At 38.0% G+C, this 17,742-nt stretch overlaps 1 non-coding gene across 1 annotated transcript; it reads right to left on the minus strand.

Moving 5' to 3' along the window:
• Positions 1-13,234: 13,234 nt before the first annotated feature.
• On the minus strand, positions 13,235-13,296 carry LOC127221121 (small nucleolar RNA Z39). Its single transcript, XR_007834427.1, has one exon. It is a non-coding gene; the product is annotated as a small nucleolar RNA Z39 (small nucleolar RNA).
• Between the last annotated feature and the right edge of the window lie 4,446 nt (positions 13,297-17,742).

Genomic DNA, 17,742 nt, shown 5'->3' on the forward strand with positions numbered 1-17,742 from the left:
AGTCTGCCTGTTGGAATTAAAGGTGTGTATCCCCACTGCCTGCCTTGATGTCTTTTGGCTAGTTTTTCATTCTGAACCCTCAGGAAAGCTTTATTGAATCATAAACAATATATTACCACAATTTTAGTTCTTAAATTTTAGAAAGAAACAATACAATACTATGGTTTGGGGGTATTATTGCCTAGGTAAGAGACAATAACTTTAGAGGTTTTATTATCCAAAGTATATGTATCAATCTGAATATGTCTAAAAAGCTTGTGATACATTCAGATGTGAGACTTAAAGCCCTGTCCTTGTGGTGAAGAACAGAGATTTCTTCCAATTTCAGTCAAAGCACAGTCTGTAGAAAAAGCTGATTCTCTTGACTTCAAAAGATGGTGGCAGTTTTGGAGCTGGCCTAAATGTGCAGTAAGATAATGACCTCCTCCCCTGGCAGCCTTGTGCTGAGAGCTGCAGGAAGCATTTCTCCAGGGATGAATTTCAGCTGTTATTACTCAGACTGACTTGGTAAATTGGAATTGCTATCAAAAGCAACAAAACAAATTTGACATTTTTTTTTCTCTTTTAGGAACTAAAGCTTTTCAAACTGTGAAAATGTTTTATTTTTTTTAAGTGAAATTAAATAGAAATCTCTACATCAGCTGTGAACTCTTTTTAAGTGCAAAGACTAACTTGAGTTTTAAAGAGGATCTGGGGCTCTCTTAAGGAGCCCAGAGTTTATGAATCTCTAGTATGTGGCGTCTACAGAGCTTCTTCCTTCATTCAGTAGGAAGTCACACAGAACATAATATAAAATGACATGACCTCCATTTTTGCTTTATTCTTTGCTTCTTGAATCCAGCTCATCAACAGAGGACCACAGGGATGTACCCCTATCCCAACTTTCTGTCTTGAGGATAAATTTGCAATAGAAATAATAGAAGGAAATCCTCTTTTCTACGAAATCTATAGCCTCAGAAGAAGTGGTAAACAAATGACTGTATATCTTACATAAATTTTATGTATCCCTGTGGTACTTCCTAAGTTGTTTGTTTTTCTTCACCTGTAATTTACTTTGACATCTGTGAAAGACTAACTGAAGCATGACTAGTTGCAATTTTCTTGCTCTTAATAGTGATATAATTAAGAGATTCATAGGCATTGTAGACTTAATTGACATGTAAACAATATGCTTGAGGATGATAAGCACAGGCTAATTTACATATCAAAAATCAAACATAAATAAGGAGCTTTTTTTTCTTAAGTCTTTTGACAGAGCCTTTTTGATGGCTTTTTTTTTTTTTTTATAATTGTATTATCAGTGTAAGTGTAGCTTCAAATAAGACTATTTATTTTGTCTTTGGTAAGCATTCAAATGTTAGAGTGATATGTTGAAAACTGAATAGAAAGCCAATTTATATAATTTAAAAGTAAAATCAAGCAAATGAGAAAGAGCTGGATGTTTGCAGAAATAGAGAAGCTATTTAAAAAATAAATACTTTTTCTGGAGGGGGAACGGTAAATCTCCAGTAATTCTTCCCTGCAAGTGTAGGCCAAGAGTTTTCATGCCAAGAGCAAGGCTGGAGTTTAAAAGTCCTATATATTTGGAAGGTGATATACTTAGCTATGCCTGGACAGTCTTTGGCCATGTTTGTTTGTTTGTTTGTTTGGTTTTTTTCCTATAAAACCAAAATGGAAGTAAAAATATTTATTTTACCTTTATCTTATAGCTTAATAAATAATTTCCTGGGAAATTCTGATTAGGAAATCTTATTTTCAAAACAACTAATGGTTAATTCTAAGAATTTTCTTGATTAGACTATAGATTACCTAGATATATAATTATTATTTCTCAAAGAGGGCATTTTGTGGCCACATTGATGACTGTTGTATAACTTTTCCTGCAATATATAAACTTATTCCACCCATATAGTTGAACTAGTTACTTTTATGAGCAACACAACTTATAAAAGAAGGCATATGATTTGGCATATGGCATCAGAGGTTTAGAGTCCATGACAGTAGAACAAAAGAACAGACCAGAGCTCGCATCTTAACACACATCAAAGACAAAAACAGAGGCACACTGAGAATGGCATAAACCTCTTGAGATCTCAAAGCTTATACCAGTGATACACGTCTTCTAACAAGTCCACACATTTTTCAGTTCTTCTCAAAGAGTTACACTAACTGGCAACCAAGCATTCAATTATATGAACCTATGGTCACCATTCTGGTTCAAACCAGCACACAGGGTGTCAGAACACACAACAACCCATGTTGAACAATGTCTCTGGGAACTGTGAAAGAGGCACCAGGAAAAAAGGTAGAGGACCTTTTACCTCAGGTACATTTTGTTCCCAGGGTTGTTCTTGGATTGATTTGGTGCTTCCTGTTGACAAACACATTCAACTTTTAAGATGTGTTCATTCTTGTTGAATGTCAGAACATAGCTATACAACTCAGTCTGGTCAGTAAAAGGAAAGATATCTGCTCGGGATCCCTAAGACCAAGTTTTCAGACCAAGTTCTCAACACAAAGGAGATTTAATTGCCCCAGAGGGACAGAGCTAAGGGACAAAGACAGGAGATACAGGAAGAGGGAGAAGGGGAAGGGAACAAAGGAAAGGGGCAATGGTATTTGCCTCTGGATATACAGGACAAAGGAATGCCTCGATATACAGGAAAAACATCTGGCACTAGGAAAATGGTTTGTAAAGGTAAAATGGGAAACTGTGTTAGGATAATGTGTTTACTTTTAATTGGGCATTATAATTAAATGAGCCAAAGAAGCTTTTGATTGCTAGATTTCAATACTTTGAGAGTTGGACATTAGTAGTCAGCCTCAGAGAGGAGGGGCTGCACAAATAATTTTGTTTAAGTTGGTCTATCATGGGAAAGTTCTGGGAAAGGGCTGTTCTGTTAATATTTAGTATGTACTTACATTTATTTCATTTATTTACATGTTTTTATGATCATGTTTTTCTGTACTCTGTACACAACCGTATCATCCAATCTGTTCAATGCCCAAATATAATAAAAGCCTGATGACGAAGACTTCTTGTCTCTTGCCTGTTCTTGATCCAGGATGAAGTTCAACTGACACACAACCAGTCACTAATCATCAGTTCTTCCTTGGTATCCAGGAAGATGTTCACTGCAGATCTAAGGCTATTCAAATTCCATAATCATCTCTATTTCTTTCTCTTTTGTTCTATTTCTTTAAATAAGCCTGAAAAATATAGTCTCTGCTCAGATTCATTCAAGGTTCCTTATCTTTCTTTTGAATAGTGCAATATATGTCTGGCTGGCTTCCGATCTTACTTCTTGTCTTTACTCTTAACACACAGTGAGCCTTTCAGTAGTTAAGTTAGACTGTGACTCCCTTTTCTACAAAGTCTATACTTACCCTCCTTCTCATTAAGAGTCAAGGTCATAAGAGGCTTGCAGGAATTCACCTGACAGCCCTTAGTGGCTTTTGTCATACTAGGAAGTCTCTTGCTGATATCTCAAACACTGACCTAAAGTTGTTGCTTGAGCCAGAGAGGCACATTCCTGCCTTAGGAACACTTCCCATGATAAATCTAGGTCTTACTATATGTTAACTCCTTTATGAGGTATATACTGAGCGTTCTATTTAAAATGTAGTCTAGCCCTCCCTAACCTAACCACTATCATTTCCCAGCAGATTGTCCCATATAGCTCGCTAATGTTATACAATACACAATTGTGTTTGTTGTAATTATCCACCCTTCAAAAATCTTAGGATTTTTAACTCAACGAAGAAAGAGATGTTGGTCTGTTGAATTTTGTACTCTTACAAGATATTTCTAAAGTTTGCTTTAAAAGTACTTTTTTAAAAGTCAGAGACACACAACCAATCTTAGGAGTCCCACAAAACCCCAAGCTAAACAATCATAACATATATGTGGGGGACCTAGCACAGACCCAGGCAGGCTCCATGATTGCTATTTCAGTCTCTGTGGGCCCCTATGAGCCTGGCTTAGTGGATTCTGTGGGCTGTGCTCTCCTGATGTTCTCTATCCTTCTGGCTCCAACTCTTGGGTCCCTTTCCCCACTACTGAGTTGCCTCATTCAGCCTTAAAATGAGTGTTTGTACCTGGTCTTATTGCATCTTCTTCTGTCACATTTGTGTGCTATCCCTGGGTGGCCTGAACTTTTATGAATGGAAACGGAAGAACAGTGGATCTAAGGGGAGAAGGAAATGGTGAGGGAACTGAGAGGAAGGAAAGATAGGAGGCTCTGGTTAGTATGCATCATATGAGATAAAAGTAAATAAAAAGAAAAAAAATGTTATTGTAACACAATTTTACCATTTCTCCCTTCCCTTTCCTTCCTCCAAACCTTCCTATTCTTCCTGTTTTTTCAAATTCATGTACTGTTTTTCATTAGTTGTTACTGTATCCACATGTGTGTGTATGTATATATTCCAAAGTATATACAGACCTGCTCATTCTATAATGTTACTTTTATGTGTGTTTCCAGGGTTGAGCATTTGGCACTGGACAACCAGTTGGTGTGGTCTTCCCTGGCAAAGATCACCTCTCCCATTCCCACTTTCCCCCGTTGCCCATGGTTCTTTGTGTAATGCTGAGGTACCATGGGTTTATTCACAGTTTGGCATGTGTCACCCCTGTTCAGCTCATGTTTCTGTAGTCATGTAGGTGAGATTTTATAGTTGTAACTTCTGAGATTGTTAGAAGACACAATCTCCTAGTGAACTCTATTTGACTTTTATAATCCTTCTGACAAGTCTTCCACGATGTTCCCTTTGGAAGAGAATCCACATCCACTAATTTAATAAAACAGCCTAATCCCTAAAGACATTTGTCCTTCTTGTCACAGATAAGGGTAGTTTTTGCCTCTCATCAATAAACTTGTCTTTGCAATAGAAAAATACAACCCACCAAAATGCAAAGTTGTGGGGCCCAGTTCCAAAGGACAGACCTACAAAACACTACTTCACCTAAACTTTGCTTTTTATAAAAAGCCATTAGTTTTTACACATTCTTAAATGACAAAGGGATTAAAAATGATGGGGTAAAATACATTTATTTTAAAGATTAAAATGGGTTATACTTCTCAGAATTTCTTTGCCACCTAGAGTCTGGGACACACACATGTTTAAAATTAAGGTCATAGTTTCCTTTGTCTAGGAGAGTCTCAGTCATAGTTTCATTGAATTTCTTACTTACTCATTTGATTATAAGACTGGAGTGACAGAGCATGCATGCCCATAACCACAGCAATTAGGAAGCAGACACAGGGCAATGAAAAATTTGAGGTCATCCTGGACTATATATCAAGACAATGAGAATCAAATAATTGTGATATACATGTGTTCATGAATATGTTTGAATATATACATAAATATATGCTTAAAATTCTTACAAAGTATTCATTTAAGGCATAGGTAAATAATGTATTTATTGTTCTATGACCAAAATAAGTCTGTGGTAAATGTGACAATGATCTCTAAATTGTACAATTTTGCCTCCATTACTTTCTAATAAGCTTTTTTATATATAAGTTATATTTAATCAGATAAGTGTAGTGATAGATCTGCCTCCACACCTGTAGCACTGACCACGCCTTTTGGGTGTGGTCACAGGTGGGGACTTAACCAGAAAAAGTAAAAGGTTGGAGGGGGGGTCCAGAGCCCCTTAGGTGGTGGAGAGCATCAAGGTGTCAGGGTCTGCTTCCCTGGAGCTGGAGTGCTGCTTGTTTTCCCCCTAATAAACTCTACTTCATATAAACAGAGTCCAGTGAATCCTGACTTCCATGCCCAATAGATAAGTTTTTAAAAATATTCTGTAGCTTATTGCTTGAGAAATTTTCCACATTTGCAAACAGATGGTTGATTTGGTTCCAAACTGATGTCCGAAGTTTTATTGTAAACAAGTGTCCTAATATCCTGATATGTATTTTGATATCACTATTTTAAAACTAGATGAAGAAGTTGTCATCATAAGAACCAGAATTTAGCAGCCTAATGCTCAAAATTTAATATATATGACTAGCAGTTACATTCATCTACATTGCTTTAAACTACTTATAATATATTCTAGTAAATATTGAGTATTAACTAGGCAAATTAAAGAAAATTCATGTAAATACAGCTGTTAAATTCATATCCTTATGTGCCTACAGATATTTATGTGTCTATATATTTAATATATTTTAAATATGTATGCTATACCCTCTTCCCCAAATATGTAGTAGCTAAAAATCTAAGAATTCCAAACATTGTCTGCAATATGCTAGGATGCACACTCAATCATGTTTTCTTTATGCTTCTTGAGCCTCTTTCCCAGCATTTACAATGTTTTAATTTGTATTCATTTGGTATATGGAAGCATCTGTGTTTACTTGAGGTTTGTGCACTCCTGAGAGATAGGGAATATCTTGCTTCCCTTTGTGTCTTCTCCTGGAGACTGCCACAGTACTACAAACAAGATGGTTGAATAGATATTGAGTGGAATAGATCTGTCTTTTGCCAATTCCTTGATTCAGCAGGGCATGTCACTGATAGTTACCGCTTTGATGGAGTATTAACATCTTATGTGCATATGCAAATGGGACTGTCTTCAACTTTGGAGTTGAGCATTCATTGTATTAAATATTAAAATGAGCTCTCTGTAGAGTATTGCCTCTTACTGTCACTTGATTAACTGCCCTATAAAGTTATTTTATAATGCCAGAGAAACTGCTAAGTATTCAAGACATCAAAAGATTTTAGTGTGGGTTTTAGTGTGTAGAGGCTCTCTGATTTTAAAGCAAGAATGAAATTAAGCATGGAGATAGAGAAGCCAGAACACTTCCCACACAATGGTCTCTCACAGAGTTTTCTACTCTCTCTTATTTATCTGAGTTACAAAATAAAGATACAGGGTTATTATTATTATTATTATTATTATTATTATTATTATCATTATTATTATTATGCTTTGCACATGTACTTAGTACTTAAGAATTGTATTAAGTTTCCCATATCCACCAAGTTTATTTCTGAAACAGGCCAGTTAAGAGCAACAGAAACATGATGTTCCTGTTCCTTGTTTCCAAATAACTTCCATACTGAATATTCAGCCTTTTATTCTTCAATATGTTATCCCTGTTGAACTCTCTGGTGCTGGATAGTTTTATATCAACTTGACACAAGCCATCTGTGAGGGTGCCTCAATTAAGAAAATGACTCCATAAGATAGTAGTCAGGCCTGTAAGGCATATTTCTTAGTGATTGATGGAGGAGGGCCCAGCCCATGAAGGTGCTGCCATTCCTGGGATGGTGGTCCTCAATTTTATAAGAAAGCAGACATGAGGAGCAAGCCAGTAAGCACCATCCTCCATGGCCTCTGCATCAGCTCCTCCCTGTTTGAGTTCCTGTCCTGGCATTCTACTGTTATAAACTGCAATATGGAAGTGTTAGCCAACTGATCACCCCACTCCCACCCCTGCCAACTTGCTTTTGTACATCATGTATCACCTCAGCAATAGAAACCCAAACTAAGACAACTCATAGCATGATTCTGGGATAACTTTTTCCTGACTATTGTTTCTCATAGGTTTCTGATTCGAGCTAGTCTAGTTAGCCAGATTGCCCTAGGGATACTAAATTTCTGTATCCTGAATACTGAGATTACAGTTAGCCTCCATGCCTGCCTGGTTTTTACATGTATTTTGAGGATCTGGACTCCGGTCTTTAAACTTGCATGGCAAGCTTTTTTTCTCACTAGGTCATCTCTGTGGTCCCTATACTATGACACTTTCGTATATAAAAATGATACATCAAAGCTGGGCATCGGTGGTGCACGCTTTTAATACCAGCACTTGGGAAGCAGAGACACTTGGATCTCTGTGAGTTTGAGGCCAGCCTGGTATATAGAGCTAGTTCCAGGACAGGCTCCAAAGCAATACAGAGAAGCACTGTCTCAAAAAACAAAACAAAAAACGAACAAAAAGACACATAAACTAATCTAGAATATATTAAATTAATCCATGATTAATGCAATGTTCTGCATCTGTATAGGGCTTTATATTATATGGATTTGTGCTGTGTTTAAGTTCCTTGAATAGATGTACATGCCACTACCTGTAAATTTTATTTTACATTTTTTCTTTCCTGCTCCTTTCCATCAGTTCCTTTTTCAAAGCTTCAGGAAAATCCACTATTATATATCTTGTAATTTTTTTTTCTTTTCCTGTTTGGAAAAACAAAATTCTTTCTCTTAGCTGTTAAGTTTCTAACTCAAGTGTCTTTTCTTCTCTGTAGTTGAAAATGTTTCATTTAATTTCAGGTTCTTGGGCCACATTCACAGTATTAGATATGAGTTTCATTTAATAGAGTTGGTTTTAAATCTAATTTTTAAAAGTGGTTAGTGACACCCTAACATTTGTGCCACCACACGCCTGCACTAGTGTATCTTGCAGGCATGTCACTGTTGTAGGTTCATAGGTGAGTAATTTTGATGCTTACTCTTCCCTGATAGCACACAATGTACCTTCCAGCACCATGAAATTTTGTCAGAAATGGTGAAGCTTCTACTTGGGCTACCACTCAACTATTCCCTCCTTGTTTGATAACATGAGTAGATTCTTTTCTTCAGTAATTGGGCCTTATTATCATATTGTGGAGGTTAACCAATAGCATGGCAATAGTCTGTAATGTTTGGGAAAGGGCAGGCTATGGGACCCCTTTCTTCCAGCAACTCAGGAAAGTATAACCCATATGGCACTGGATATTTTGCTTGGTGAGATATGATGTGTATTTTGGGCATTACTTCCCTATTATAAAAACTTCATTTAAATTCCTTTCATAACTGGAAAAAAATAGTTTAGGACTCTCCTGCAGTAGTGGATTTCCATATGAATTTTCAAAAGATCTTTAGTGTTATTTGCCCTTACCATTCTCCAATATACTCAGTCACCTAATGCCTCCTCATTCAATCCTACACTAGTTTTCTTTTTATCTCTTTATAATAATATTCTGTTTATTCTTCCTTAGAAGTTACCCTCCTTCCCTCTGGTCCCTGAATTGAAACACACACATTTAAATTTAAATTCTAACATCCATACATAAAAGAGACACGCAGTATTGCTCTTTGAGGAATAATTGTTTCTAGCTCTATCCATTTGATGACAATTATGTATATGTATATGTTTCCTTCTTCCTTTCTTTTTTTTCTGAAAAAGGTTTTCTGTGTTTCTCTGGATGTACTGAAACTCACTCTGTAGACCAGGCTGGTGTTGGACTCACAGAGATCCATCTGCTTCTGCCTCATGAGTGCTGAGATAAAAAGCATGCATCACCACTGCCTACTAATTTCATTTTTTTCTAACAGCTAAAAAATATTATATTGTATAAATATTCCGTATTTTCTTTATATGGTCATCTAGTGATAAATGATCTAGACTCTTGCCAATTTCTGGCTATTATGAATAGACCAGCTATATATATGAATGAGAAAATATCTTTGTAGTAAGATGTATATGCCTAAGAGTGGAGTTGTTAGATCTTGTGGTAGATTTTCAGCTTTTTGAGGAACCTGCACACTGATTTCCATAGTGGTTTTACCGATTTCCACTCATAACAAGTAAGTATTCCCCTCTCCCTACATTCTCCCCAGAATCTGCTGTCATTTGTTTTTATACTTTTCCTGTTTGACCTTTTTTTTTTTTTTAATTAATTTTGGATAGGACAAAATTTTAAAGTAGTTTTAATTTGCATTTTCTTGCTGACCAAGGATGCTAAACATTTTTAAGTCTTTCTCAGCCATACATGTTTCAATTTTGATAATTATCTGTTTAGTTCTATGTTCCACCTTTCTCATTGGGTTATTTATTTTCTTGATGTCCAGTTTTTAAAGTTCTGTGTATATTCTAGAAACTAACCCTCTTGAGAAGAGTTGATTTTGTGGGCCATGTTCTCATGGTATCCTTGAGCCCTCTGACTCCTACAGTCCTTCCTCACTATCTTCCATGGGGTTCTTTGAACTACACCTAATGATTGGCTAAGGGTCTATATGTCTGCTACCATCAGTGACTGGCTGAAGCCTCTCTGATGACGATCCGGCCAGCATTGATCTGAGTATAGCAGCCTATCATTAGGAGTCATTTCATTGACTTTGTTTTTCTGTCAGTCATGTTTGGTTCCAGGTCTGTGGGCTATCCAGGCACTGTCTAGCATGGGCTCTCTCTTGTGGCATGGGCCTCAAGTTAGACCAGTCACAAGTTCTGCACCACCATTACCTCAACACTGCTTTTAGGCAGGACAAATTGTTTATCAAAGATTTTGTGGCTGGGTTGGTGTCCCAGTCCCACTACTGGAAGCCTTGCCTGGTTACAGAACTGGCCATCTTACCTAATGTCCTCTCTGAAATCCAGGAAACACCACTAAATCCCATAGTGGTAAACCTCGCAAATCTAACCATTGCTCCAAGCACATCCTATTCTCAGAAAGGATTCTTGATACTGTAATTGAGAACTGTGTACCCAAACAGCAGGTGGATAGGGAGACAGTACCACATAGGAATTTCAAATTTTCCCATTTTGAACTAATTAGCTCTATTTCTGTGACTGTTTATTAGTCCCATAATCAGATGGTGATAAAACAAACAAAAAACTGTTATTTCCCAAACAGGCTTCTAAGTGTGCTCACATACAGAAATTGCTTTGGTTGGATGCAGCCTTGAGATTGGAGATGGATCTTACACTAACAGTTAAAACTGGATGGAATTAAACTGGAAAGTTGTTGTAACAGGTTATATAGGAAATTTTGCTAATTTTAGGTGAAACAAGTTAGGGATATGATGTGAACCTACTAAGATTATTAGTATGTTGTTTCTTCCTAGGAAGCCATAGTGAGTCTAAGAGCATCTTAGGATGGTATCTATTTGCCATGTTCCTGAACTCAGTATTTATCTAAATGCATTTGTGGAATGCCTAATATTTATCATGGCAGTATATCTTGATTCCAATAAAGAAGGCACACAAAGCTTATCCTAAAGTACACAGACTCCTGTTAAAACTTCAAATCATTAATATTCATCTTTTGTTACATCTGAGCAAATTTGGAATGGCCAGTGATTTGTGGGAATAGTAGAAAATTTAAAGTAACTACTTAGGAAAACAAAATAGATTTGTATTGTTTGCTAAAATGTACCAAGTCATAGGACTAGGAATTTTTACAAAGGTTCGAAGAAGTGAACAAGGCCCATCAAAATGATAGAGTAGCAACTTGTAATAACTGTACCTGAAACAAAACAGTTTCAAAGCTCAAAGGTGTTTGCCCTTCATCTTTTTGGATCCTATTCACAGAGAGGGGTGTTTTAAGAGATTTTTTTCTTGAGAGGGTTGCTTCCATTTACAATTGGAGACTCACATATTTGAAATTGAAGAAAAAAAAAAGCCTTGGGGATCTATTTGCCACATTCTATGTTACAGAATTAAGAGGTGTACAGAAGTTGATCTTAAAAGAAACACCACAGGCTTAAAACAATGCTTTCTTGCTCCGTCCACACATGTGATAAAGACCTCTATTCACCAGTCTCTCATTGACGGGGAGGTTGGTTAGTGCATTGCCATTCAACAACATCAGTGTTCAAATTTTTGTGATCTTAATTTTGCTTTGCCAAAACAAGAGTTTTCTTCTCACATATTTATAAAAAATCAAAAGGACCCGTAAAAGCCAGGATGCTTGGACCATATTTAAATATAGACTCATCTATCCATAATCAACTTTTGAGTTATTCTAAAGATCTTTAATTTAACAAAGAAAGCAGGTATTGCTTCCTTTTTTTTTTTTTTGTACAAATTATGAGAACAAAGTATCATTTGCTATAATATGTGAAAATTTTAAGCTAACACCCAAAGTTCAGTATTTATGGAATTACCTAGGGATTCACTTTATTTTTAAAATTGTGTGTGCATACAGTCAGAGGACTTTCGGTGCCCTCTATTGCACTCTACCTCCTTCGAGAACTTCACCATGGTTTTCTGGCTGGGTTGGCTAGTCAGTGAGTCTATGACACTCCTGTCTCTTTAGGTGTAATTGAGCTCTTCTTAAAGCAAAAAAAAAAAAAAAAAAAAAAAAAAAAAACCCACCCTGTCTGCCAGAAGACAAATTAATAAATCTGCTAATCGGCAGTGAAACTTGGTCAAAGTAGTGAGATGAAATAAACCATGTGCACCTGAATTACTATTGGCATGGATTCTATCTTCTTGTGGTTTCCACATTGGAATTATTTCAATAACACCATTACCTTTAGACATTGTAAAGCTGAACTGTCTTTTGGCAGTACAAACTTGAGCTGAGGCCAGTAATTGTTAACACTCATCTCTGAATGGTTTTAGAACCATCTTCAACAATGCATTCATTTAATTGTTCAGTTAAAACACTATAATCAAATCCTAGACATAAATTTAAGTTTTTCATTCATGTGTGTGGTTAAATGCAGGTTTGGAGACCTTTGACGTAGGCTTCAACTGAACTGAGATGTAGATACAGGTACTGGCTGTCCCATGAGCTACTTTTCTGGGGCTACCACTCCTCTCTCAGATGTGGTAAAGGCAGGAACCTTCACATTGGCTTTCAAATGGAATCTGGAAAATCTCAACTCAGGTTCTCATCCTTGCAAACCAAATGTTACCTCTTAACCAGCCCATGTATGCTTTTCCTGATCCTCACAAGTAGTTTTGAATACTTATGTTGGAATTTAAGGAAAGTTAGGAAGAACCCCTTGTTAACATATTGAACTAGATTTTGGGCCACACATGCCTTTCTGCAAAGCATACAACCCTTCTTTGGATACTCTGAAGCAAACTTCAGGCTATCACCCCATCCCAGCTTCAGAGTGGTTTGACCAAATAGCTATGTTCTAGAGTCTGAGGGATACCTGCAAAAGGTCTATTAATTTGCATCTAGGAAAATAAATTTTTCCATTAAAATTTTTTTCTAGTGTAAATTATACTAGCCACAAGCCTATGTGAAATTACTAATGGTAAAGCCACTGCTTATCCCTGTCACATTCCTTATTTCAGAGAAGAGACATTACATATTTATGTCATTAGTTTATTTACAATTTTATTTAGTAATAAGAGTTCAAGAGTTTAATCCAATTTTGAGATTACATCTCTTAAACAATCTTCATTCTGAAAAAGAAGAACAAAATTAATGGCATTAGAAGGCCATCTACTTTCTATAAGTAACAGTATTTTTCTATTTTCTATGAGTTTGATACATCAGAAAGCGTTTACAGTATCATGAAGTTTTCATACTGATTTGCTTCATCACATGTACCAAAACCTTGCATAAATTATGCTAATAAATAATTACATTACATATATGGAAGAAATTTTCTAAGCTACCAGTATGAAACATTTATAAGATATAGTCACATATATTTCCTTAATGCAGTATTTCTCAACCTTAGCAGGGTAATTTACTAATACCATATCAGATATTTTATCTTAGATTGATAGAATTAAACACCAGAGCATTTTCCTTCTTGGGGGGTGTCACAAAATATCTACATTGCATGTCTAGGTGTTAAGACGAAAAAAGTAGCCAGGCAGTGGTGGCACATGCCTTTAATTCCAGCACTCAAGGAAGTAGAGGCAGGTGGATCTCTGTGTGTTTAAGGCCAGACTTGTCTACAGAGTGAGGTCCAGGACAGCCAGAGCTACAGAGAAACCCTGTATAGGGAAACCAAAGACTGACAAATTGATCTCTGCACAAAAGAAAAAAAACCTAAAGGTTTCTTCAGGCCTGCAGCTTACAGGCTGTATGTACCCCAAGATAGCTAGAAATCAGTGGTTCTCAACTCCTAATATTGCAACCCTTTGATATAGTTCCTCATGCTTTGCATGAAATTATTTTCATTACTAAGTCCTAACTGTAATTTTGCTACTGTTCTTAATCATAATATTGGTGTTTTCTGATGGTCTTAGATGATCCCCTCTACCCCAAAAGGATAACAGCTGATATAAATGCAGACCAACAGAAAATCCAAAACTCAATCTATTTTGACTTTTTTTTTTTTTTTTTTTTTTTTGCAGTTTAGCAGCTCAACTGTGGAATTCCTTGTGAATTTTGTAGATGATGATGCCATTTTTTTAAATGTCAAAGGTTGGATTCCCCTAGCGTATTTTTATTTCATAAGAGTCAGTTATTTTAGTACAAGACAAGACAGTGATTTAAAAAGTATGAAATTTAGTACAAAATTAAACACTAAGTGGGAACCTTAGGCTAATGTTACCAGCTATAGAATCTCAGTGAAATTATTTTTGTGTCTTCTATGGAGTTTTAATATAGCTCATTTTATAAGTTTGATGAGGAATCTGTTCTGATCATCAGTTCAAGTCATACTCCATAAACAATGACCTTATTTTTTTTTTTTTTTTTTATCAAAACAGTATTTATAGGTTTGCTAGACTGCCTTTACCAATATTACACTTACCTTCAGGAATCAGCACACAGATAATAAATTATTGTGTCCTGGGGTGGGGAGTTTACATGGCACACAACAGAAATTACTGTTTTAGAAGAAGCAGAAACCCAATTACCTGTTAAAGGGATGAATTAAATATTCTCATTTTTTAAGTAGCTGGTGCCTTACTATAAAGAAGGGAGCAGCAAATCCAGATCCAAAGTACACAGTCATCATAACCAGTAACCGCCACTTGTTTTCCACTGAAAATGGCAAATTCTGTTGGGAACGCAAAAAAAAAAAAAAAAGAGAGAGAGAGAGAGAGAGAGAGAAAAAGAAAAGCTTCAAAAACAGTCCTTCAAAGAATCTGAGTTCACCGAACAGAAGGGACTGGGGGCAACTGTGTGTATTATGCACATGTAATTTACAAGCAGCTGCATTTGACAGAATATGAAAATAAACATCCGGGTTTTCTGGACACCTGTAAGGTCACTAAGTGCAAAAAAAATAAAAAGTCCATTTAGTCTCGTATTTTCGATCATTAAACAAACACCCCACTGCAGCTCATTGCGATTAGAACTTCTCCACCTAGGAGGAGACGGTTCTGCTCACAGTGGCGTTCGGCTTTTCCACAGGCCGCCTCCCATCCCCTTACCCGGGCTCGCGTGTAACAGTGGCGGGCAGCTGCTAACTACGCGGTTTATTCCCGGTTCGGCCTAAACCGGGCCCAGCGCAATGCAGTCTGCTGGTTCGAGCGGCTAACCCACTGCCACGGGCCCCGTGCCCCTTCCGTTCCCAGTGACCTTCACTGCTCGCTCGACGCCGCCCAGCTCAACCGAACCGACCGCGACCAGCCCACGACAAGCCGGGGCCCTCCGAGGCCGCGGGGCGGAAGTGGCTGCCAAGGGGCCCCGAGGCCGCGGCGGGGCTCCCCCGCGTCCTCCTGAGCTCCAGGCCGGCCCTCAGGTAAGCGCGGGGCGCCCAGCATCCCATCCCCCTGCGCAGCCGGGCCTCACTCACCTTCCCCGGGCCCTCCTCGTAGTGGCTGCGACGGACCACGGAGGTGGTGAACCTGCGGACACTCTGGCCCAACATGGCGCCGCTGGAGGCTCCGCGAGGGCCGCAGAGCTGCAAGGCGGAAGAAACGGACGCACCGGCACCCTCGCCTGTCTTCACGACCTTGCTCTAACAGCGCGAAGACCGCAAGGGGAGACGGGAACTACCGCAGGGGCTCCCGGGAATGTAGCCCACTGGCGAGCCCTGAGGATTGTGGGCTTTGTAGTCCAGATGACACCCGGAGCCATGTCGGCTCCGAAGGATTGTGGGAAATGTAGTTTGGCTGTGGACCCCGCCCAAGCAGGCCACAGAACTAAATGGTATCTTACCATCACCAGCTCAGGTGCTGGTCTGTTTTCTGAGTTCAGACCTAGAATTCTTGGGGTTTGTTTCCAGAAACAATTTATTGAGAAAACTGAGGCTGTTTTACCGTGAGTGTTCAGCTTTGTGGAACAAGGAAAACAAAACAAAAACAAAACAAACAGACAAACAAACAAAAAACTACTTTTCCTGTGAGTACTTCATGTTTTTTTATGGCAGTACTTTGACAACACTGTAGGATGTGCAGTGTGGTCCCACCAGAGGGTCCACAAACAAGTGAACACACAGCATGTAGCACAAGAGATGTCATGATTAAACATTCCATAGGGAGGGTGAGGCCTTCTAGGAGGTATCAACAAAATCTGTTAAATCATTTGGAGTAGGGACTAGGCCCTCCCTCTTGCCTCTAGGCTAAGAGAGTATCCCTCCATGGGGAATGTGCTCCCAAACTCCTTTTGTACACCAGGGATACATCCTGGTTCCACTGTCAGAGGTCCCTTAGACTGCCAAGGCATTCTAACTGAGACCCATGTTCAGGGGATTTGAGTCAATCTAATGTTGGTTTCCCAGCTATCACTCTGGAGGCCCATTAGCTCCTATTTGTTCATGTCAGCTGTCTCTGTGGGTTTATGTAGCTTGGTCTTGTCCCCATTTTCTTATCACTCCTCCCTCTCTGCATCTGGACTCTAGTTCAGCTCAGTGTTTAGCTGTGGGTGTCTGCTTCTGCTTCCATCAGCTACTAGATGAGGGCTCTATGATGGTAGATAAGTTAGTCATCAATCTCATTATCAGGGAAGGGCATTTAAGGTAGCCTATCACTGTTGCTTGGATTGTCAGTTGGGGTCAATCTTGTAGGTCTCTGGACATTTCTCTAGAGTCAGTTTTCTCTTCAAAGCTATAATGGCACCCTCTTTTATGGTCTCTCTCTCTCTCTCTCTCTCTCTCTCTCTCTCTCTCTCTCTCTCTCTCTCTCGTATTCCTCCCCTGACTCAGTCTTCCTAGTCCCACATGCTTTTCTCTCCTCCCCTTCTCTTTCTCCTTGCTCCCTCTCCACTCACTGATAAAACTGAAATGCTGAGATGAATTCTTGAAGATGCAAGCATTGAATATAAAAGAACACAGAGAACAGATAAAACTCCTATATGCAGCATGAGTAGATTGTGGAAGAGATAAATACCCTATGACATCTAGACCTAACCTGTATTGCATATTGGTATAGGGTGGATTCCTGCTAAAATAACAGTTTCATGTAGCATCAGCATTAGACACATTGATTTTTTTAATACAGAGGTTGAACATATATATATATATGTATGTATGTATGTATATATATATATATATATATTCTCAGTTTGTATAATGCTACTTATGTATGTGAAAATACCAAATGAAAAAAGAAGCCATGAATTTTAAAGAGTTCAAGGTACAATACATAGTAGGCATTTGAAGGAGAGAAAGGAAAGGGGAAATGATTAAATTATATTATAATCTCAAAAATATAAATTTTAAAGGTATAATTATGTTTCATATTTGATGATAAATTTAGCAGAAAGTGCCCTCTGTACATAGTGAACTATATCCTAAGGAGTGTGTAAAAACATTGCATTCAAGCAACTAAGTCTCAACCAGTAACAGGAGTTAAACAAATACTAGGGTCAAACTTTGTCATCTAGCTTTCTGTCAGCCAGTCTATCTGCCTATCTATCACAATCATCTGTCTATCTGTCATCCACATATCTGTGGATCTATTTGTTAAACACAGCTGGAAAGTCTAGCAAGAGGTGGAGGCTTTCCACTGAGTCTAGAGGGATTCCCTGAGAGTATGTCACTAAAAGAGCAAGCCAGAATTAACAGTGTACCACGGTCTTGCCCATATATAACAGACACACAGAGAGAAAATGGCCAAATACCATAACATGTGTTTAATATAATTGTTTTAT

Source organism: Phodopus roborovskii, unplaced genomic scaffold (genome assembly GCF_943737965.1).
Source record: "Phodopus roborovskii unplaced genomic scaffold, PHOROB, whole genome shotgun sequence".
Lineage (NCBI taxonomy): Eukaryota > Metazoa > Chordata > Mammalia > Rodentia > Cricetidae > Phodopus > Phodopus roborovskii.